At 36.9% G+C, this 24,143-nt stretch overlaps 1 protein-coding gene and 1 long non-coding RNA gene across 9 annotated transcripts in view; one reads left to right on the forward strand and one right to left on the reverse strand.

The window, feature by feature from the left end:
- The window catches only part of LOC123382194, a 42,893-nt gene extending 34,166 nt beyond the window's left edge, over positions 1-8,727 (forward strand). Inside the window, exon 3 of the long non-coding RNA XR_006590192.1 lies at positions 8,191-8,727. This is a non-coding gene — a long non-coding RNA (uncharacterized LOC123382194). The remainder of the gene's footprint in view (positions 1-8,190) is intronic.
- The window catches only part of CDH8 (cadherin 8), a 362,718-nt gene that overhangs the window by 98,531 nt on the left and 240,044 nt on the right, over positions 1-24,143 (reverse strand). The gene's annotated exons all lie outside the window — the stretch shown is intronic.

Below are 24,143 nucleotides of genomic sequence, written 5' to 3' on the forward strand. Positions count from 1 at the left end.
ATGTACCTACTGGATGCCAGGTATTCTTCTAGGCACTGGAGATACCAAATAGAAAATAATGCTTACAAACCACCTATAGCTGATTGTAGTATCAAGTTATAGGTATGTTGACCTTCTTTCTCTATTTTCTTATCTCAATCAATTCTCTCCTTTCTCCATCTAAAGAAGTTAACAATTTGAACCCAAGCATTCATCCCAAGTATGGAAATGAAATGACATTGGCTCCTTTTTCTTCATGACTGTTGGAAAACTGTATCTACTCTCAGCAGAGGTCTGTTGGCAACCAGTGAACATCAAAGTAATGGCTTCCAGAGGTCCGAGAGGTCTTTAGGTACTTCTGCCAACTGATGCTATGACCAAGGCATAGTCTATTATAGAGAAACATGTCATTGTCTTTCGATTTTTTTGAGAGGAACAAATAATTTTATTGAATTCTGGCTATGCAAACTGGCATCTACAACCCTGAGGTAGGGTAAATTGTATATTCACTTCATTTGAAACATCTACAATAAAAACTTAGGATGTTTTTCTTGAAATCTTGTGATCAAAAATTTGGTAAAATCTGACTTAGGTTTGGATCCCAGAAGCTTTTACTGGAAAGAAAAAAAAAGGGGACTCCAGAGTTTTGAGCAGACTAATGCAGTAAGAACCATAGTGAAAAAAAAAATCCCTTCACTAAGAATCTCCCTCTGTATATACCATAAATCTTGTGAGGATTTGGAAGACCATATTCATGCTTGCCCTATTTTTACATTCTCTGCAAAGCTCTGCTTCTAGGAAAAAAAGACTCTGTCCTTCACTCCCCTCTGTTGTTAGTAATTTAGACTTTACACCAACCAGGAAGCAGGTATTATGGTTTTGCAAACCCTCGTTACTGCTGATAAAAGAGTGTAAATTCCATCTGGGTAGGAATTTTAGGTCTTTTTTATTCACTGTTATATTTAGCATAGAGAATAGTACCTGATACATAGATAGTATCTTATCTGAGGAGTTTGAGAGGATTGGATGAAATCATACATGAAAACACAGAGCAAATTGCAGGATTTTAAAAGAATTAGGTCTCATTTTTGTCCTGTGTTGTATTTTGCTCGAAACTCAAAAGGTACCTCCTTACTGACTCAATTTCCTCTGAGGTCCAGGCACATTAGGACCTAAATCCACACACAGTTTTTATATCCATTATTCCAGGGGACTGAAACGAGGTCCCATGAACTTTTTGAAGAAACTTTGTATTTTACTATGCCAAAGAGGAGCAAATAAGACTTGTTCATACCTTGAGGCACATTTTGACTCACTTTAGGAAAACGCTATTTCTAACAGTTACTCAAGAAAAAAAAATAATCTCCCAAAGCGGTGTTATTTCTGACCACTTCAAGCATGGAATAACAGTATAGGACTGTGGTAGAGACAAATGGAGTACTCGATGGTATATATGGGGTTAGGATTTAATATCTGCTCTGATTATCAAAATATTTCTGTGTATTCTGACTCATAGTTTCCCATAGAAAACTTGACTCAGTGAACTAAATTAGGAACTGTTAATTTTTGACCTTACCTTGCTCTTACAGGCCATTCATTCACACCATTACAAATTACTGTTTTGCTGGTAAGCACATTGACTCTGGTTTATTATACATCCTTTCAGCACTGTCCCCCAACTAAATTAAATTCTTAGAGTGGTGATGATGTTGCCCCCATAATTCCATACTGGAAAAAAAAATCTATACTAATGTGTTCCGCAATGTGGTTTCTCATCCCAACATCCATATTTATTTCTAATTAAGCGCATAAGAGCAATTCAGAATTTTGTAATTTGAAATAATGCCTAGCCAGGTGATTTTTTATAACTAAAAAAGATTCTATAACTTTTCATTTCTTGCACATAAACCTTCATTATAATTTCTTCTCAGGAAATTGCTGGAATTTGCTCAACACTAAAAAGAATTAATTGCCTAATGTATTAAGGCAGTTAAACAAATCATTTCATCCTATGAATAACAATGAGTATAGTTCCGACGTAACATGGAAAATGAAGGGTAAGAAAGGGAAGGAAAAAAGGAAGCTAATGATAAATGTTCAGTGGGTGTCAGTATCCATTGTACAGATGGCAACACAAAGGTTTAGAGAAACTATCTCACTTTTCTGAAGTCAAACAATTAAATGCTGATACAATACAGGGTTTAAAATTCATGTTTGCCTCACTCCAAAGTACCTATCTCATGCAGTTATACAATATCTGCCTTAAATGTTAGCTTGATAGAGACCCCATTAGAAGAGAAGTTAGAAAGCCATACACTAGCAGAGATCATTTTCCTTTATTACGTGGGGCAAAATACTTTGCCACATATACCATTCTACATTCTCTCCATTAAAAAAGAGAGAAGTCTGAGAAGTAAAACCATTGGCTTAAAGGAAATGTGATACTCCTATTTGTAAGATAAAGGATTATCCAATCATATTTTGAGCCATTATGATGGCCTAAAAAGGTCCAAATTGGCATAGTGCATTAACACAGTGAATAAGAACAAAATGTAGGTTTATAGGGTAGCTGCATACAAGGAGTGTGGTGACAATAAATCTGGACAAGAATGCAGTTTCAGCCTCGGTTAATACGTTTTGTTGTTTGTAGCAGGAAACATCTTTCTGTGCTTGATTCACACCACACTTTGTAAAATTACACTAAGTTGTGGTAAACTTTCCAGTCTAAATATTGGTAGATGCCCATGAAAACTATCATGTTACTATACCAGCAATTAATTATCTAATGGGATTAGGTATTAGACAATCCTCTTTAAGCCAAGTGATAAATGTTAATAGTCTAGTCCTGGTTTATATGTTTTCATTTATTCAGTCAACTATTCCTTTATTCAGTAACTATTTACTAAAGGCTTAGTATTATCAGATACTTCTTTGCTTTTGGGGAGGTAACAATTTACAGCATAAGTTCTACTCCTGGGAAAGAATTTGTGAACAATAGGATAAAATGCTGATCAAAACAAATCAAATAGGGTAAGCAAGATTTCGTACTGGTTGAGGGTAGGATTTATTAGAGCAAAGACTTAAACATGAAGTCAGTCCTGACAATATCAAGAGGATGCATAGATCAGGCAGAGGAAACAGTTACTGCAAAGATTCTTAAGGGAGAGCATAGCTAACGTCTGGAAGTATTCAATCACAGATTTCTGGATGGTTAGCACACAAAATTATTTTCTTAGGGGTAGTAATAGAATTGCACATAACAGTGACAGACTGCAAAGAAAATTAAACAACATCCTTTTCTTGATTACTGAATTGAGATAAAGCAAGGCACAACTACTCTAGGTTTTAACAAAGAATTAGGCTTGGGTTATTAACTTTAAAGTATACAACCAACTGCTGTGTTTGTGGAGGGTATTTCATTTCCTTAGGAAACCTCTCTTCTGATCTATCCCCACCACCTCAGAATATTTTTAAGAATCCTATGCCACCTTTCCTTCCCCCTATCTCGATAGGCTGATGTATTTTCTCTATCTGAATAGTATTTAGCATCTTATAAGCATGTGGTTAAACACCTTGTTATTGCATCCAAATAGTTGCCAGTCATTTATAATGTGATATCTTGTATGCTACAAGGATTACAAATGGTAGACATATACACAAGTATATTTATAAAGGATATCATGCTGTCTTCTCTGAACTCCCACGTAGATGGAGCAACATCTCTAGCTTCCAAAAGGAGGTAATATTTGATCTGAATTTTGAAGGCAAATTACTTTTGAGACAATAATAGTAATAACGTTATGACTAAAGAACCAGAGTTAGGGCAGTGCCCACTGTGTCTGATGGACATGTAGTAAGAAACAAGGTGTTACATGAAAAATTATAGATACAAGGCATCTATGCAGCTTTGGGGTGGAGGAAAAATTTTACTCTTTAATATCAAAGTACTTCCTTAGTTTTCAAGTCATAGCCACATATTGGTATTGCTAAAGGAATAATTCCTCATTTAAACTATTTTTTCAGGGTACCTGGGTAGCTCAGTTGGTTAAGCATCTGACTTCAGCACCAGGTCATCATCTCACAGTTCATGGGTTCAAGCCCTGCGTCAGGCACTGTGCTGACAGCTCAGAGCCTGGAGCCTGCTCTGATTGCAGTGTCTGCCTCTCTCTCTCTCTCTCTCAAAAATAAACATGAAAAAAAATTTCAACTACTTTATTCATAAAGAAGCTTTTGGAGGATATGTTCATATACAAAATGATAAGAAATTTCAAGTTTGGATTTTATACCAAGTCTATTTTTGATCTTCAAATTATGATCAGTAAATAAATGCTACACTTACAGGTTCCAACTCAGCTAGTGGAACCAAAAAAGAGCAATAGGATGTAAATGTCAGAGTTTGTAAGGCACTTACTTACATGAGGAGGGCTAGAAAGTGTAATAATGATACGGAAAACAACAAAAACAACTTTCATGTCTGAACCTATCAGGTATCCTATTGGATATTATAAATTAGTATAACTGTATTTATGATGTAGAAACTATAAATAGAACTTATACAAAATAAAGGCAGGACTCCCAATTGTATGTTCTCAAACTTAGTTCTCTCCAAATATAAAACCCTTCCTCCTCCTTGAAAAGTATCAGGTTTCTTAAAGATGAAATTGTTTTACTGCTTTCATACCTCCCAGAAAACATGACCCTGTTTTGTACATAACCGTTAGTGAACGTCTATAAAATCAATAATGAATAAAAATGTAATTAACATAGGAATGAATAGTTACATGGATAAAAAGATGAGTCAAAGGACAAGTATTATCAGTAGAATATTTCCTTAAGAAAAGTAAAGTAATTCAGAAGCTCAAGTAAAGGTGAGAGATCCAAGCAAACAAAAATTGTCCTCACAAGTTTCCTTGAGGTCTCATTTCATAAGAGTAAGGATATGGTCTCCAAATAAACTCAAGCCCAATGAAGAGTGCAACTTACAGGTAGGGAACCTACTATTGATCAGTGGGTGCATATTGGCTTTAAACTTAAAATTATCATGAAGAGTCACAATTAAAATCATCCAGAACAATTAACAACAATTAGTTGACTGTTCCCTGTGATTCTTAGTATTTATTTCTGTGTGTATTCATAGTAGTGGCATATTTTATGCTATTTTTTTCTAAAGATTTCACATTCACAGATAATGACCTAAACTATTTCAATTTTCATATTGAAGAAATTTACTTATAATCTAGTCATACAAAGTAGTATGTAATAATTAATGAGGTGTATGTAAAGATTTTTTATGGCATAGTGTGGCGACTATGGCAATAGAGACAGCACATAAGCGGGGTTAAAATTGCAGTAAAAACACCAAACAGAAATATATGGAATGTTAATAGTGGTTGTCTCCAGGTTGTGAACAAAATCGTCTGGAGTTTAATGATTTTTCTTTCTTTCATATTGTCTGTGTTATCCACGCATATTAAGTTTTTTAAGTTATTTCCACCCTGAAAACATGATGTTTTGTACATTTGAATCCTTATTGTGCCTCTCCTCCATTTTCCTACAACCAGAAAGATTTCTATTGCCAAATATCTAAGGTGAATCTGAGCTCATCTGTCATCCCCTCTCCTTGCAAACTTACTTTCCATAACCACTGAAAACCTTTTCAAGAAATCACCACTATTAAAACATTACATAGAAAATCATTAGAAAACTATCACTGTAAGAGGATAGTTTCTTTGCTAGGCTTTACAGTGTCTGTGTTGCTGTTGCCTCCTAATATATAATTACCCAATACTAAATTATTGCAATTGTGCATTACATATGTAATATCAAGATCAAAATTCTTATCTAAAGATAGCAATTATATGGTAGTGTCATATTTAACATAATGTACTGTATTCTCAGCTGAAGGGAAAACGTATTTTTCCTGAATCTCTAGTTTCTCTTCCCCTTTCCCCCTCTGCATGTTTGCCACAGTTTGCTCCACAAATCATTCATACTGACATTATTTGAGGTGTCTGTAAAAAGATTATAAAATTGAATGCAAAAATGTCCTAGTGAGTAAGAAAATCTATGGGCTCAGGACTCTCAGTTTCTTGAAATTTTGACAAACCTATCTCGAGCTTATCATCTGCACAAATTCATCTCACCTTGACGAATCTTGAGTTATCAGTATTTGCAATTATCAGTCCTCTGCAGACCCCTCATTATTCAGGCTCTCTTATTATTCAGATATCTCAATTAAAATGCCATTACTATATGAAAATACAGGCCTTGCATTAGTGTCCCAATAGATGGTCTCTACTGCCACTGATTTAAGTAGGACAAATGTTATTCTTCATTTATAAAAAAATAAAGAAAGGTTCAGTGGATATAAGAAACAATCTCAGGTTATATAGCTGCTCAGATTGCAAAGGTCAGCCTTAAAAAAATGACTCATTTTTGCCAAAGATAAAACAAAAACAATGTATCTAAGGGGTCTGTGAAGAACATGCCATCTACATCAATGCTTAAAATTTTAGTAATTTAAGAGTGTGAAGTATTTCTCGTTTCATATTTTACAAACGTAATTTGAGACTATTTTAACTGTCTTTTGTAATATGTTCTGTGTGATCCAACTCAATGTGATTTTTAAACATGGCCCCAAAATGCTTTGACATGCCTCCCATAGTGAAGTGGGGTTTACGTTCCCTTCTCTTGAAGGTATAATCCATTACTAATCAATAGTATATGAAACAAGTGACACTGTGGCACTTTCTAGACTCAAGTCTGAAAAACCTAGCAGTTTCCACTCCCATCAGCTAGTATCCCAAGGGAGATATGAATATAGACTCCAGACAATGAAGAAACCCAAATTGCCTTTGGAAAGATTTGCCAGTCAGGTAAGGGAGCCATTTTGGAACCGGATGGACAGCTACCTTGAAGCTATCCCAGCTAGCACTACATTTTTGCAGAGACCGGCTGAGTGTGACCAACCTTGCTGAATTTCAGATTTGTGAGCAAAATAAATGCTAATTGTTGTTTTAGGTCATTAAGTGTTGCAGGAGTAGTTTTTTAATGTAAGAACATACAATCTGGATAGATTTGTAAAGAAAATTTAAAACAGGTGGCATTGGGCTTGGGACCAAGTGGAAAACAAGAGGTAGGGGGATTTTAGATGACTGTTAGTGAAAGCCTAAAGGGCCCCAGAGAGAGTGTTCAAAGACTAAAGAATGGGGTGGGGGGAGCATTGGCAACGAGATCTTCTAGTCATAAAAATAAGGCATGCATTATTGGAAGTTGGAGGAAAGGAACTCAGGTATGTAGTGGCTTGATATGAAAAAAGGAAAGGTACTTAATGCATTTGATGATCTAATTAAGAGATGCTAGGTAGAGGCATACTGTTTTTTTTTTTTTTTTTTTTTTACTGCCACATGGCTTTTCAATGCCTAAATAGGAATGGAGAAAAATTAGCTAAAGAAGGAACTTTTCCACCAAGTTGGTTGGGTGTGAAAACAAAACTACTTTTCATTTCTGTCTTCTCCAGAGAAAAAAGTTAAGAAATATCTCAGCCCACAGGTCAAATACAGAATGGGACAATATTTGTTGTTAATATGTCAGAAGTATGAGGTTCCTCATGGGAATTTCCAGAGAGCTACAAGTCCCTTTGACAATTTAAAACCAGAGCTCATTTCACAGACTGGCTCTGTTAAGGCGATTAAGGGCATCGACTATAGCAGTCTACCTAGGCTGCCAAGGTCAGTAAGGGCTCATAATGAAGAGATACGACTCTCTTAATGAATCGATTTATAAACTTATTTGAAATTTAGAAAGTCTTTAAAGGAAATGTACTGGCTTTGACTAAAAGACAGTAAATGATGAAAAGAGGCTAGTGGAGTCTCAAACCTTTCTAGACAGGAAGGAGATGAGAAGAAATCTCAGCTCCAAACACAAATAGTTTATGAAAAAAAAAAAAGAATGATTCCTAGAGCACAACCAAGAGCTGTAGGGTAGAGACTAGAATCTAGAAAAATCAGCCCTTCAGAGAAGTACTGTATACATGAACCTGTGTTAGATGTTCTCTTGAATTCAAGAATTGCTATTGGTGGCTATATAACTTCCATCTTCTTTCCTTTTCAGTAGTTGTCTATGGAAAAATAGTTGTCTGTAGAAATTATCCTTATTACTTTCCACCATTATATTGTAAATATGTGCAAATTTTCTATTCTTTGTCTCTAGGTCTTCCAATACAGAAGAACCACACTCTAGAAATTTGACTCACAGAAGCACACCTGTTTCTAACATCCATGATGAGCTCCTGGACTTAAAGCCTGAGGCTGATACTGGAACTTTAAGTAATTTTATGCCATGTTTTAAAACTACCACAAACTACCTCTGATCAGAAATTATTTAGCATTCTTCTCTGTCTGCCTGTAAATCTGTATATGCTTAAGCAATAGAAAACGACAGAAGTAAAGCTTAGCCAGTAGTAGAGTTCCATAGGCATTAAAAAAGAAAAAAAATATAACAACAACTTCTAGACTTCACTCTCCAACACTCTAGGGATGGTTGCTCTTGGAATCCAGACACCATGGACGCTAGGCATCAAACCACTCTCTGAAGAAACCCACATTGAGATCAACATCAGTTTCCCAGCCATTTAGAGAAGTGATGTGGATCTTCCAGCCCCAGTTGATCCACCACTCCTAGATACTGCCTTCTGAATTTAAAACTTGTGAAAATATTAAAGATGTCTATTTTAGTGTTAGTAGGTAACTTTGAGTATTTGCCATGTTATTCACCATTAATGTAAACATAATTACCTCAGGGAACATAAGAAATACCTGTTAAAGCATTCTACATATTTAATAGTAAATGTGTGTTAGTATTAAATATGCAAAAGATAGAACTCACATTTCATTAATAACGTTTAAAAAGAGAAAGGAGTGGGGAAAAACAAAAACATGAGGTTATAGCCCTTTCTAGAAAAAGTCTCATATTGCAAATTTATAATTTACCCATGCTGCTTTTCCTAAATAAAATCAATGTTATATGACAATTGTAAATATTTATGCACCCAACATGGGACAACCCAAATACATAAAGCAGCTAATCACAAACATAATCAATAGTAATGCAATAACAGTAGGGGACTTTAACGCTTCCCTTATATTAATGGGCAGATCATCCCAACAAAAAATCAAGAAAAGAGTCGCTTGGAATGACACATTGGACTAGATGGATCTAACATATATATTCAGAATATTTCATCCTCACAACAAAATACATCCTTCCCTAGTGTACTTGCAACATTCTCCAGAATAGATCACATATTAAGCCACAAAATAAGCTTCCAAGCCATACCATGTATCTTTTCATATCACAACACTATTAAATTGGAAAATAACTAGCAAGTAACCACAAGACAAAATCTGGAAAGAACACAAATACATGTAAGTTAATTAACGTGCTACTACTAAACAATGAATGGGTCAACCAAGAAATCAGAATAGGAAATAAAAAATTACATGGAGACAAATGAAAACACAAAACCTTTGGTCCAAAACCTTTGCAATGTAGCAAAATCTGTTTTAAGAAGGAACTTTACAGCAACACAGGGCAAATCGAGAAACAGGAAAAATCCCAAACCCCACCTAACCTTACACCTAAAGGAGCTAGAGGAACACACACACACCAGAAAGAAGGAAATAATAGAATCCAAAAATTACCACATATCTATGAAACCAAGAGCTGAATCTTTGAAAGTATCAGTAAAATGGATAAACTCATTACAAAGAAATAAAGGACTCTAACAAAATAAAAATTAAAACAAGTTAACTACTGCCACCACAGAAATACAAAGGATTATAAGAATATTATGAAAACAAATGGACACATTTCTTGAAACCTATTACTTCCTGCTTTAGTTTTGGTAGGTAACAGGAAATTTGAACAAAGGTAAGCAACAAAATTGAATCAATTAAAAACTCAAATGTCCAGGACTAGATGGCTTCACAGGCTAATTCTGCTCAAAATTTCTTCTCAAGTTATTCCAAAAAAAAAAATAGGAGGAACATTTCCAAATTCATTCTATGAGGCCAGCATTACTCTGATAAACCAGAGAAAGACAGTACTAGAAAAGAGAACTACAGGCCAATATCTCTGATGAACATGGATACAAAAAAATCCTCAACAAAATAGTGTCAAAGTGAACCCAGCAATACATTAAAAAAAAAAATCATTCACCAGGGTCAGGTGGGATTTATTGCAGGGTGCAAGAGTGGCTCAATATTCACAAATCAATCAATGGGATATATCACATCAATAAGAGAAAGGATACAAACCATATGGTTATTTCCATTGATGCAAAAAAAAAGCAGTTAATAAAGTAAATATCCATTGCTGATAAAAACCCTCAGCAAAGTAGGTTTAGAGGATACTGACCTCAACATAATAAAAGCCATATATGAAAAATTGGCAAAAAGCTGAGACCTTTTCCCCTGAGGTCAGGAACATGACAAGGATGTCCACTCTCACCACGATTATGTAACACAATACTACAAGTCCTAGCCACAGCACACAACAAAAAGAAATAAGAGACATCCAAATCAGTAGGAAGAAATAAAACTCACTATTTGCAGATGACATAATACTATATATAGGAAACCCTAAAGACTCCACTGAAAAGCTACTTGAATAAATGGATTTAGTAAGGTTGCAGGATGCAAAATCTATGCACAGAAACCCATGGAATCTCTACACACTAACCATGAAGGAGCAGAAAGAGACTTTAAGAAAATCTCATTTACAATTGCACCAAAAAGAATACCTAGGAATAAACCAAGGACATTAAACTCCCAAATTCTGAAAACTAGACAACATTGAAGAAATTGAAGATAACACAAACATAGTACTGGTTAAAAAAAAAAAAAAAAAAAAAAAAAAAACATAGATCAATGGACAACACTAGTGAGCCCAGGAATAAACCCATGATTATATGGTCAACTGACCTTCAACAAAGGAGGTAAGAATATGCAATGGCCAAATGACAGTATCTTCAACTGGACAGCTATATGCAAAAGAATGTTACACCATCCACAAAAATTAACTCAAAAATGGATTAAGAACCTAAATTTGAGACCTGAAACCATAAAAATCCTGGAAGAGAACCCAGGCAATAATTGCTCTGACATCAGCTATAGCAACACTTTTCTGTATATGTCACCCAAAGTAAGGGAAACAAAGGCAAAAATAAACTATTGGGATTCAATCAAAATGAAAAGCTTCTGCACAGCAGAGGAAACAACCAACAAAACTAAAAGGTAACTGGGGTGCCTGGGTGGCTCAGTCGATTGGGCATCAAACTCTTGATTTCAGATCAGGTCATGATCTCACAGGTTTGTGGGATGGAGCCCTGCATGGGGCTCTGTGCTGACAGTAAGGAGCTTGTTGGGGATTCTCTCTCCCTCTCTGCCCCTCCCTTGCTCATGCACTGGCTCTCTCTCAAAAAAAAAAATTATTAAAAACTAAAAGGCAACCTACTGAATGGGAGAAGATACTTGCAAATGACATATCCAATAAAATATATAAATATATTAAAAATATATAATGAACTTACACAACTCAACACACACACACACACACACACACACACAAAAACCCACAAATGATCCAATTAAAAATTGGCAGAAGGTAAAAGCAGACATTTCTCCAGAGGAGACATACACATGGCTGAAGGACACATGAATAGATGCTCTACATCACTCATCAAGGAAATGCAAATCAAAACCACAATGAGATACCACCTCATACCTATCATAATGGCTAAAATCAAAAATATAGACAATATGGAAAAAAAGGAAACCCTTGACTGTTAGTGAGAATGCAAACTGATGCAGCCACTGTGGAAAAGAGTATGGAGGTTCCTCAAAATAATTAAAAAATAGAACTACCCTACAATCCAGTGACTATACTACTGGAGATTTGTCCAAAAAACCCACAAAAACACTAATTCAAGGGGATACATGCACCCCAATGATTATGGCAACATAATTTACAATACTCAAGTTATGGAAGCAGCCAAAGCGCCCACAGAGTCTTTCGTTACAACAAATTAAAATTTTAAGGAATGATAAAAATGCACTTCCAAGAAGATTTCTGATTTTAAAAGGCTTCAATATTAAATCTGTCATGTGTATGTTTTTGGCCACTGAAAAGGAGATTAGATCTGTATGAGTCAGTTGTAAGCAACCCCTGAAATTAAAGACCTCCTTTATTGGGAGTGAGATATTATTAATTCTGTGAATATTGGGCTTACTTGTGATGCTTCAGAAAATACAGATATTGGGTATCATACTAAAATAAAAAATATAATGGTAAGACCCAGGTACTTGTAAGCTTTAAACACTTCCTGTTGCTTACATACTGTATGATTCAATTTATTCGGCATTGTTGAAATGACAAAACAATAAACCTGGAGAGGAGATTCCTGATTGCCATAAATGAGGGATGGGAAAATGTGGCTTGGGAAGGAAGTGGTTGGTTATAAAAGTGTATTAAGATAAATCCTTTCAGGGTGTGATCAAACTGCCCTAGATCTTGACTGTGGTGGTGTATACATTAATTGACACATGTTAAAACTGAACAGAACTAATTATAGACACACACACAAACACCATGAGTATAGTTTTACTCAATAAATCTGGGGATAGCTCAGGACCTCGGGTAGATTATATCAGAGTGAATATCCTGGTTGTGGTATCATACTACAGTTCTGTAAGATGTTACCACTATCAGAAACTGTATAAAGATTACAGAGGAATTCTTTGTATTTTTTCTTAAAATTGCATGCAAGTATATAATTATATAAAAATAACAATTTAAGTACATCAATGTCCTGATGATCATCATCTAAGATTGAAAAACACACATATGATCTTCAGAAGTATTAACCCAAGTTTTCAGATAGAGGAGGAGCTGATCTAGATCAGTCTTTTTTTCAGTTTATGATCTATAGCAGAGTTTGAATATCACTTGGTGACTTACTAAAAATGCACATTCTAAGTAAGGCTCCAGTCCAGACCCAACAAATCAGAGACTCTGAGTGTGGGGCTTAGCAATCTGGGCTTCCACAAGCTCTCAAGGTGAGGATAATGCAAACTGAACTTTGAGAAACACCCAACCTAGGGTCTTGTGATAATTGTTAAAAATATGGTGAATACATCCTTAGTACTCAAGGTGAGTTCACTGACCAACATCAGTATCACATGGAAGCTTAGAAGAAAAGGAGAATCTGTGCTACAGACTTAGATAATCCAAACCTCCATTTTTAAAAGATCTCCAGGTAATTCAAAGATACATTAAAGCTCCATGGAATGCCCAGATGGCTCAGTCAGGCATCCGATTTTGGCTCAGGTTGTGGTCTCAAGGTTCATGGGTTCGAGCCCCGCATTGGGCTCTGGGCTGATGGGTGCAGAGCCCATTTGGTTTTCTCTCTCTGTCTCTCTCTCTCTGCCCCTTGCCCACTTGTGCATTCTCTCAAAATAAATAAAACTTTTAAAAAATGTTTAAAAAAATAGAGCTTCAGAAGCAGTACATTAGAGTATTTTCTGAACAACTGGCATGTGTTTTCCATCAAAATGCAGCTCTGTTTCCAATGAAAGTGAGAACATTTGGGCACCATGTTCCTGCTGGGGCAGAGATGTTAAACAAGTTGCCCTAAACTGCACATCTCAGAAGTAACCAAGGATCCGGGCTTGCACAATACAAAAAAGAACAGGAAACAGCCTTCTGGGCTGGATCCCTCCACAGCCTATGTTCATACGCAATACGCTAAAGTGTCCAGTCTTTCTTCATGGGTTAGGCCAGCCCTTGTGGGCCAGTTCTGATTTCCAACCTGTTACAACAGGGAATGTCCTGAACTGCATACGTACAAGCCAGGGTCAGAAGAGATATCATTATTCACTCAGGCAGCTCTGACTATATTACCATCTGAACACTAAGCTCACAACAGGAACCTGAGATACACCACCCAGGATGCTCCAGCTTCAGGACTGCAGAGCATCTGCACATCCTCCTCCTCCTCCCTAAGGCCCTCCATCGATCTTTCCACGCGTATCACAGGGCACAGACTCCAAGTCGACAGAGTGCACATTAGCTGTAAAATAATACTGTTGGGAGCTGGAGTTGAAACGGAAGTCTCTGATTGTCTCTGACTGGATTTCCTGCATATTTATCTTCCACACTTCAATTCTGTGGAAGAGTGCGGGCAGAACCAAGTGTTATCTGAATGCACAACTGACAGCGTAAAAAATCATTTACCATTTTTATGTCTAGGGTTTAACTTCAAGAAAATAGCAAAATTCACATGGAGTAAATGGTTTGGGATTTCAGGGGGAGGGGTAGTTGCTCTTAATCCTTTTGCTGAATAAGTAGGGAGGCATGGATGGAAAAGGCTTCAAAGCTGTTAGAGAATAGATTAAGATTCTGTGTATTTTGAAGAATCCTGAGAAATGAAATAAGTTTACATGTCTAACAGCAAAACAAACAGCTAATGGAACAAGGGAGACCTTCATTAATAGCTAATAATAACAACTAATATTATTGACTACCCTGTTCTAATTCCTGATTGCCTCTGGAGATTCAAAGGTAAAAACATAATAATCAAATGAATTTAATATATCTAATTTAACTGTCAGTTTCAATGTGCCAAGCTTGGGGCTGGGTGCTAGACAGGTGGCTTTTCTACTGCAGATCACACAGCGTGCCTATTATATTAACATTCATATTTCACAAAGAAACTGAAGTTCAGGAACATGAGGTGACTTTTCCAGAGTCACACAGCAAGTAGGTGGCTGGTAGAATTCAAACAAAAGCCTATCCCCTTGAAACTCCTTTCTTTGATGAGAAGTCAGAAAAGGCATCGAAAGGAGGTAGAATCCTTTGAGATAGGAAGGGGCTTAGACTCAGATCAAAGAGGGCTACCCAACTTCAGTACTTCTCTTTCATTCACAGATGGCTCCAAATGTGTTTATCTTTGGAAAACTTAAGATTAATTACTACCATCTACATGAATCACTAACCATTCACATCCAATTACTGACACAGCCTAAGTGCCACTATACATATCCATAAACATGTCAGATTAATGTTGCTGTATGTTTCTTTTTGTCTCAACACTGAAGTAAACCAGAGATCCTCTGTCCTCATAGTCTCTGGTTTCATGAGCTATTGGGGGGAAAATAGAGGAAACGGACACATTTAGGGTGAATGTAACAGATGGCATGGTATAGACAGACATTGACTAGTCCTCGGTTCTCTAATGCTCCTCAATATGTAGAAACAATTTTCTTCCCTCTTTCACTTGGTGTATAAATATAGATACAGATTTAAAGATGTATATATACACAAATATTCAACATGATAAAAGTTCAAAAAATAATTTACATGTGAACTAATTAGCTAACGTGTAATGTTTTTAAAACAATACAGAGATGACAAACATGGAGTAGTATGGGCAAGACTCTTGCTGTTGTTATGGGAAAATTATTTTCTGTCATTTCACCGTGTTTTCTACACTTGAAAAATGGGTATAATAATACTTGCCCTTTAAATATCTCAGAGAAAAAGCTGCAAAGATTAATGAAATATTTGTTAAGACTTGTAAGCTGGATAAATTCGGAGATCATCGTGATTCTATTATATTCTTCCAATAGAATTTGCAGAACCATAACCCTCAACCTTTGCAAATAAGGCAGATGTAAGAATGTAGCAATAATGGGGCACCTGGGTGGCTCAGTCGGTTAAGCGTCTGACTTCGGCTCAGGTCACGATCTCGCGGTCCGTGAGTTCGAGCCCCGCGTCGAGTTCTGGGCTGATGGCTCAGAGCCTGGAGCCTGCTTCCCATTCTGTGTCTCCCTCTGTCTCTGCCCCTCCCCCATTCATGCTCTGTCTCTCTCTGTCTCAAAAATAAATAAAGGTTAAAAAAAATAAAAAAAAAGAATGTAGCAATAATGTAATTTTTAAAGAAATCTTTGTTCTTTAACAGAAGGGCTTCAATTAAATGTCTAAATATCAAGATCTGAGATTTCTCAAAAAAAAAAAAAAAAAAAAAACAACGCATCTGAGAATTGAGAAACCAAGAAAGGTATGATCTTCCAATGTCGCAGGCTGACACTTCAGTGTTAAGATTATTGTCATTAGATCCACAATCCCAGCCACTTACTAAATGGACAATTAGGGTTTATTTCTCCGGCAATTCATCAAAATTAGTTGAGGTACTCATGCAGCCTTTCCCCACATCAGTTGCTTGGTTGTGTATGGGTAAACGCCAGTTGATTTAATTTTTCATTTTTCCTTCCAGATGTTTTGGCATCACATAGTTTATAGGCATATAATTGCTTCAAAATGCAAGATTAATTCAAGAGAGTTCTGTTCTCTGCCTTCTAGGCTTTAATCAAAATAATAAAAGAAGTAATTTTATTGTTTTAAAATATGAACTTGGATCTGAAATTCCTATCTATCTTGACCCAGCATTTCAACAATGGGCCTGCATACATTTTATTTCCCTGAGAAACTCCAGGCTGATCCCATGGGATGACAGAAAGGAGTTAGAGAGAAAGGAGAGACTCCATTTCCAGAAGACATCCAGAATAAATATTCAAATCTGCAAGAAGTCCGTGTGATACTGACTCAGAAATAGTCTACTGATGTAGAAAGACAGACTTGGTGGACATTTGATGTACCTAAGTTGCCAAGTCTGTGATCTTAAAGAAATCACTTAACCTCTCTAGAGCTCAGCTTTATAAATTGAGGATAATGTAACCTATTTACTTCACGGTCTCTTATCTCAATATTATATGTACAGAAATGCTGCTAAACAAGTTAAGTAGTCATTTGTGAAAATTACTTATGAAGAAGAACCTCAGGCCAAGCTTATATTGGCCCTTTTAAGAACAGGACCATCCCTTTGAGCTGCAAAGCATATACAACTCCAGAGATGCACTTGTGTACTTTGGAGAAGACAATCAGCAGGAAGATGAGAGGATGGGCACTCTGGAAGGAGCAAGCCAGCAGGCATCTGCTTTCACTGAAGAGAACTGAGACCTGCATATTCTCAACTGTATCTCTTCTGAAATGATGATACCCTTCAAGGTATTCTGCATGATTTGTTAGGTGTCTCTGCCACTCTTCCTACAGTTCCTAGGTACAACTACCACACAATTTTATGGACCACTGTCGTCACAGATGCCATTACTGTTACCACTGTTACAGTCTGTATTCCTAGAATCGATCTGGTTAGTATCTGTTCTCATAAAATGATTATGAGTGGCACACACTCTAATTATGAATTCATGAAAAGTCTTAGGGTTGCACAATGACTTTGCACTGTCTAGCTGAATGATCTTGACAAAACAACCTAAGCTTTCTGACCTTTGGGAACATCACCTAAAATGCAGGATAATATTATCAGCCCTGGCCTATTTTCATATATTTAAGTTTTCAGTGTAGTAAAGAATAAAGTATCCATTTATGAAATATATAATATCATAAGAGTAATGTAAGGAACTCCCATTACTAGCATAAATGAAGTCTGGAAGCCAAAGTTATCTTTACCGGGCAAGGGCTTCAATTTTTGACTATAGTTTTTAAAATACCATTCACCTTTCTAGGTTCACAGAGATTTAGGGTTTTATCCTCAACTTCGCAGAAACAGAAACTTTAGTCTATCTGCGCATCCTTGAAGTGAATGTTGCTTCAGCACAGACATGCATTACCCAAACTCTTAGAAGACACCTGCCTAACAAGACAATGATTATGTTAGTTTACAATGAAAAATAAAATGTCTGTCCAAGGTCTTCCAGTGTAGTCTACTGGTTAAGGCAGATGTTAGGTAGTCAGGCAAAATGCAGGATCAAAGTCTGCCTCTACCAAACACTACTTGTGAAGTCCTCTTTGAAGCTTAGAGACATACAACACCTGTCCGATTTTTTTTTATTTACAGTGTTAATCGTATGATTCATAACCACATAGGGAAGTTTTATAAAGTACATGGGCAATCTCGTCCAAATGCTGGAGTCAAGCACTAAGGAAATCTCATGAAACGATGGGATAGTAGTTATGATAAAGATTATCTGGGTCAGTGTATTTTATTGCAGCTATTTCCAAAATTGAACAAAATAATCACAAAAAAAAAGTGGCTTGAAAAACACAGAGTGAGAGCACTGGGGAAGATGTATAATTTAAATCTTGGTAGCCAAAAGCTCTGACAATGCGTCTGTTTCCAGAGAGAGGGCTGGTCCTGGGAAGATCACTTCAGTCTTGATCCTTAGACCAGGGCATCTCTTTCTGGCAGAACCAGAATGAGTACCCACAGGCTCTATTTCTATGACTCTCTTAATTCCTTCCCCTGGCTCACATATCTCTTTGCAATAGTAAGACCAGGGATTTAGCAGCAGTCAAGTTTTGATCTGGCCTGAAACAATTTTGCCTCTTCAGAAGGCAACCTTATTTGATGAGAACCTAGAAATGTAAATTATAATGCTAACCTATTTCCATCAGGGCAACCTTGATTTTCATTCTGCTCTTAACAGGGACTAGCATTTATGGAGTTCTTACTGTATACACTATACCAAGAATTCTCCTGAATGCATTGCTGCTTTCAATAGCCAACCTCAATTTTATAGTGATAAATTACTTTACCAACATGATATCCAATATGTAATAACAATTTTTGTTGTTACTATATCTCACACCAATTGCAAAAATGAATGCCTTTCTAAGGTGACAGTTCTCAAGCAATTTGGTCTCAAGTCCTCATTGTATACTTAAAAATTATTGAAGAAATAAAAAAAAAACTTTTACATTTAAAGATGTATGTTACTGGGCTATCTCTTCAGCCCAGTATTTATCAATTTTTTTATCAATTAGAAGTTACAACTATTTTTTTCTTGAAAACACAGTGACACACAAGCACACATTTCATTGGCCATTGACCAATATCAACATATCATGTTAGGCAGCTGCTAGACAACTCCACTCCCCACTCAGCCAAATAGTGTCTTAGTATTATAAACACATTTTGACCTTGCAGTTGTCTTAAAAATGTTTCAAAGACTTTCAGTGTCACTGGACTACACTTTGACTATGCTGTCTTAAAGAATAAAATTTTCCTGCCCTAACCTTCCTCCATATATTCAACCATAGTATTATTTTTAAGACTACACACGATGCTAGGTGTATTGTCCAACCATATAGAAAGATTATCTAGAAAGATAAGGTGTTATTATCCACACCTCACAAATCATTAAACTGAGTCATAGAAAGGATTGGTACTTTGCTCAACATCACATGACTTAGACGTTCTGTCATCAGTTTACATCTTCTCTTTCTGTCTCCACATATGTACTCTTCATTATCATGCTATGCTGCAGCCACCCAAGATGCATCAACTAGACATGAATTAGAGCTCTCACTTCACTCAGATACTACAGAGAACTCTGAAGTCCAGTTTTAAAATTACAAAGGGCCCAATAACTGAATATATTCCCCATGTGGTTTTAACAGGCCTCTTAAAAGCAGATGTTCCTTTTGCAGATAAAGTAATTTTCTATGTGTATATATAAAAAAAAAACGGACCATGTGAAAATAATGATGAGCCAAATTCCAAGCTAAAACTACACTGAATAAAATAAGCATACTACCCTCTGACTTATTTTTAGGATTCTTAATCCCACATGGACTGTAAGCAATTCCCTAATTTTTCTGTTCCTCTATGTATAATATCTAGTACACTACACCTGTCATTATTGAGATATTTGGAAAATTGTGCAAATATTAATATTTTTCAAAGGATGTTTGCCCAAAGGCCACACTTCCTTAGTAGCATGAAGAATCCAGGCTTTGGTATCAAACCTGGTACATGACCCTATATACACCTTCCTTGACTTCCCTAGATCTTCTTTCTCCATTTCTGAAACAATCCTCAGAATACATCCATCTCAATGTTTTTTGTTTTTTTTTTTTTATGAGGAGTTAGTGAAAGAGGCATTTGCATACAGTGAGTAGCATTCTGCTTGGCGTTCTATAGCATCCCAAATTCCAGTTTATCCCCTTGTCACATTCAGGTATCATTCAATCTTGTGGATCTAAATATGGAGTCAATAGAGATCATAGGAGAGTTCTCACAGTACCACGGCTTTCTTTGCATCCATGCAACTTTCCTAAATCCTAATTCTTCTGATGTCCAAAACCAAGTGAGCATCTCTAGCATTTCTGCAGCCAGAAAATAAACCTTGGGCATTAATTTATATTTTCCTATTGACCTATTATGCAATCCTAAAGCACAACAGAAAGATCAGGTGGAAGTAAGATGCACATACTATGGAAGCCACCATAACCAAGACTGAAATAGGCCAATATTAACAATCCCTGCTTTGTATCTCCAAATTCCCAAAGCATCCTGGGTGGATTCATGCCAATTCCTCTGCCTGTAACATCCTTGCTTTCCTTCTTCTCTTGTCCTAAAGTGACATTGAGCTTGACTGGAAGCACACTGAGGAAGGTATCATATAGAACTCATCTCTTCCTCTAGGTGTTGTTTGGATGCTTTCTGTCTCCTTCCATAGACAACTTGACTGTGATCCAGGAGTAGTCTCCCAACTAGAGAAGCCCCACCTCCAGGCTGGGGACTACAGCTTCAACAACCTGGGACCACAGTGCCTAGCAGTGTTGTGCAGAAATATATTTGACTCATTAATGTTTTGTGTGTTCAATCCACGACTATTTGGGATACTCAGTGATTATTTTATTATATTTTAAACCTCTTTAAGAAGGATACTATACGGATCAAAAATCAGAGAAAAAAGACAAAAGAAATTCAGCACTTCCCAGTTTCACTAAGATCTCCTATTTACACACCAGAAGTCATCTATAGACTGTCTTTTTAAACCATGTCTAACCAACCACTTCTGATAAATGTCCAGATACGTTCAGACTTATTTTTAGGTATCAGTTTCCCTGACATGTCATCTGACACATCAGTTTCTGTCTTAGATGCTTTTTATATCTTTTCTTAAATAAACAAGTGTGGGTTTCTATGGTATTCTTTGGAGTTCAGTTTTTGTTTCTTTGTAACTGCTACATAATTATATTGGAAATGTGAAAAACAGTTCAGCAGGAAATCAAATGCTGGCTCAGTATGGGTATTTTTATATCCAAAGATACTCAAATATGAACCGGCAAAGAAATTTGGATACTGTGCCTAACATGCAATCTAATGACAGGCCTTATTTAAAAGCCAGCAAAAAAAAAAAAAAAAAAAAAAAAACACTCAAATAGAACATTTTTTTTTCCAAACACAGATTGTTTCTTTACAGTGCTATAGAGTTGTTCCTTTGTGTTTGCTAAACAAGTAAATAAGGCTGAGAGAAAAGGTTCTTAAAAAAAAAAAATCAGTGGCTCTTAAACATCACACTCACAGCAGTCCACTGGAAAGAAAAAGTGGTAAAACTATCACTATCACCATTGTTAAATACAGATATAGAGAATATATTTACACTGTATAACTATGTATCATATTGCATTATAATAGAATTACATATAATAAAACGTAACAATTTTATGTTAATATAATCTATTATAGTAAATATAAAAATATAATAATGTGATATAGATGTATCTATTTTCTATGCCAGCCAAATAAGTTTTAGCTCTCTGAATATTATAGTTTCCTTTTAATCAATAAGCAAATACATTAGATTGGTCAAGGAAATTATGTTCAAGTACACTGTTGTTATTGGAAAATACATTGGAATCCTATTGGTTTGACTGCAGAGTCAAAGCCTTTACATTCCTTGCTTGGCATCCCTGGTTTTATTCCACATCCCCCTTTGTCAGCCTATTATTAAGCATTAATTATCAAATTGCAACAGCAGGTGTGTGGAACAGACTTCAGTATCATTCCAAGCTTACCTCTGTGGGTTTGCAGAGCATTCAGATTTTAATATTAGCCCCTCATTTAGACTTTAATTTCTTCTAAAGTTAGGAACTGGAGGTTCCTAAAAATATAAATTCCTTTAGAACAGATAGTTCACAGATGTAAATTTTAAATTAATTGCCCCCATCTGGACCTCCTCACATGCACCCCATTTAGTTATTTTAGTGGGGGTGAAAGTCTACCAATGATACCCTATTGTGTTGGAACCTCTTTTATGAAAATCTGGTTAAAGGAAGACTTTAACTGTGGATGCTTCAACTTTGGAAGGGATGGACCATCTTCTCTTGTTCTTGGCTTGTTCATGGGAATCATGGTAGGTCTTAATAGCATTTAGGTTATCAAAAGAAGAAAGTGGTTCTATGTTCAGAGATTGGGGGTAAAGAGACAGACAAACCTAGGATCAAATCCAAAGTCAGCCACCTAAATCTAGTGAGCTTGAATTTTGAATCTCTTCTTTATTAGAGGAAGGAATTGATGATACCCACTTAAGGAGTTTTTGTGCAAATTAAATGTGATAAAGGGCATACAAAGAGCTAGAATACTGCCTAGAATACAGTAAGCACAATACTTAATTATATCCTTAGTTTCATACTCATCATCAAGGCTTGCAACCACCAAGAGTATTTGCTTCTCCTCTCTGCTCATTAGCTTTAATCAGATGCCAAATTCTGTTCTTTCAAACCCCATATCTAATACAGCTGTAGTTATATTCTGAATTAGAACTGCAGGGATTATAGCAATGGTTGTCAAAGTGGTACCTGGCCCAGCAGCATCCCTCACATGGGAACTTGTTAGAAATACAAATTCTTGTCCAAGAAATCTGTTTTCACAAACCTCCAGGTGATTCTGATCCACCATAAAGTTTCAGGAACACCCATTATTGTAAACTCCCAAGGCAGATGGCATGGTAGGAGGATCCTAAACTCACCTCGTCCCACAGATAAAACTAGGTAACACTCCCATAAGTTTAAATAACCTAGAAAATGAACCAGACTGGCAGAACAGACTCTCCACAGCTAAATGTGAAGAAGAGACCCTATGAAAGAGGGTAGGGAGGGCAGAGCATAGTCAGGAGGTAGACAAAGGGACTGTCCACAGCAAGGAGAGATACCACTGGCACAGAGAGAGCAAAAACACAGACACTCACACCAGGTCATCAGGCACAGGGAACCTGCATGGGGAAGACGAATCCCCTTAACATTTGGCTTTGAAAACCAAAGGGCCAAATTTTTAGAGTTCTTACAGTCAATGGGGCTTAACACCTGGAATGTGAAAAATCAGTGTGCATGGCTCTGGAAGAACCTGAGGGCCACAGGAAACTAAGTACACGTGCTTAAAGGGAGACCACAACAAGGAGCCCCATAGGGACACAGCAGAGAAGCAGCAGTTTGAAAAACACGTGAGGTACATGGAAAGGAGATTCGTTTACTCATCTCAGAAATTGCTGGAGGGGAAGGGATCTTTGGGAGACTTCTCCAGGAACAAGGAGCTGGCAGGCACCATTTTCCTCTCTCACCCCTAGCCTAGATACAGGAACTCCTGTGAGAACTAGACACCAACACCCACTACCTAACTTGCTGACAGCCTGCCCCGGCTGTCTTGTTCTCATGCAGACCTGACTCCTCCAATACTCCCTTGGCCTGAGGTTATTCAAAGCAGTGCCACAAGCCACAAGCCTGGCAGTGTTCAAGAAGCACTGACCGGTGCCAGCACTACTCCCAGGTGACTCTTGCCCTAAGGATAAGGGAAGGTAACTAGACATAGCAGTCTGGCTTCAAAACTAGCATTGGGCTGGAGGAAGGCACTGGGTCTGACTACAGACCCCAACCACCAACCAAAGCTTTACAGGCGATAACACAGGGAAAGTGCTCTGCAGTCTGGTGCTACTACATCTCTGGCTTGCACCTGGTCTGACTCAAGACAAAGGCAGCTCAGAATGGGCCACTAACACCACAGAGACAAAACCCTGCCCACAACAGGCAAAAAGAACCATTGCAGATGACCAGACAGAAGGGAAAATCAGCTCAGCCACAACAATACAGTACACAAAACACACATAGGAAACACCCCTAAAGTGCCAGGCTCGGGTGAACAGGGGACACTGCACAACAGGAACACCTTCTTCATAAAGCCATTAGTTTGAAGACCAGGAGACATAGGGGACTTCCCTATCACCTAAAAACACAGAGAATTAGAA

This window comes from Felis catus, chromosome E2 (assembly GCF_018350175.1).
Source record: "Felis catus isolate Fca126 chromosome E2, F.catus_Fca126_mat1.0, whole genome shotgun sequence".
NCBI lineage: Eukaryota > Metazoa > Chordata > Mammalia > Carnivora > Felidae > Felis > Felis catus.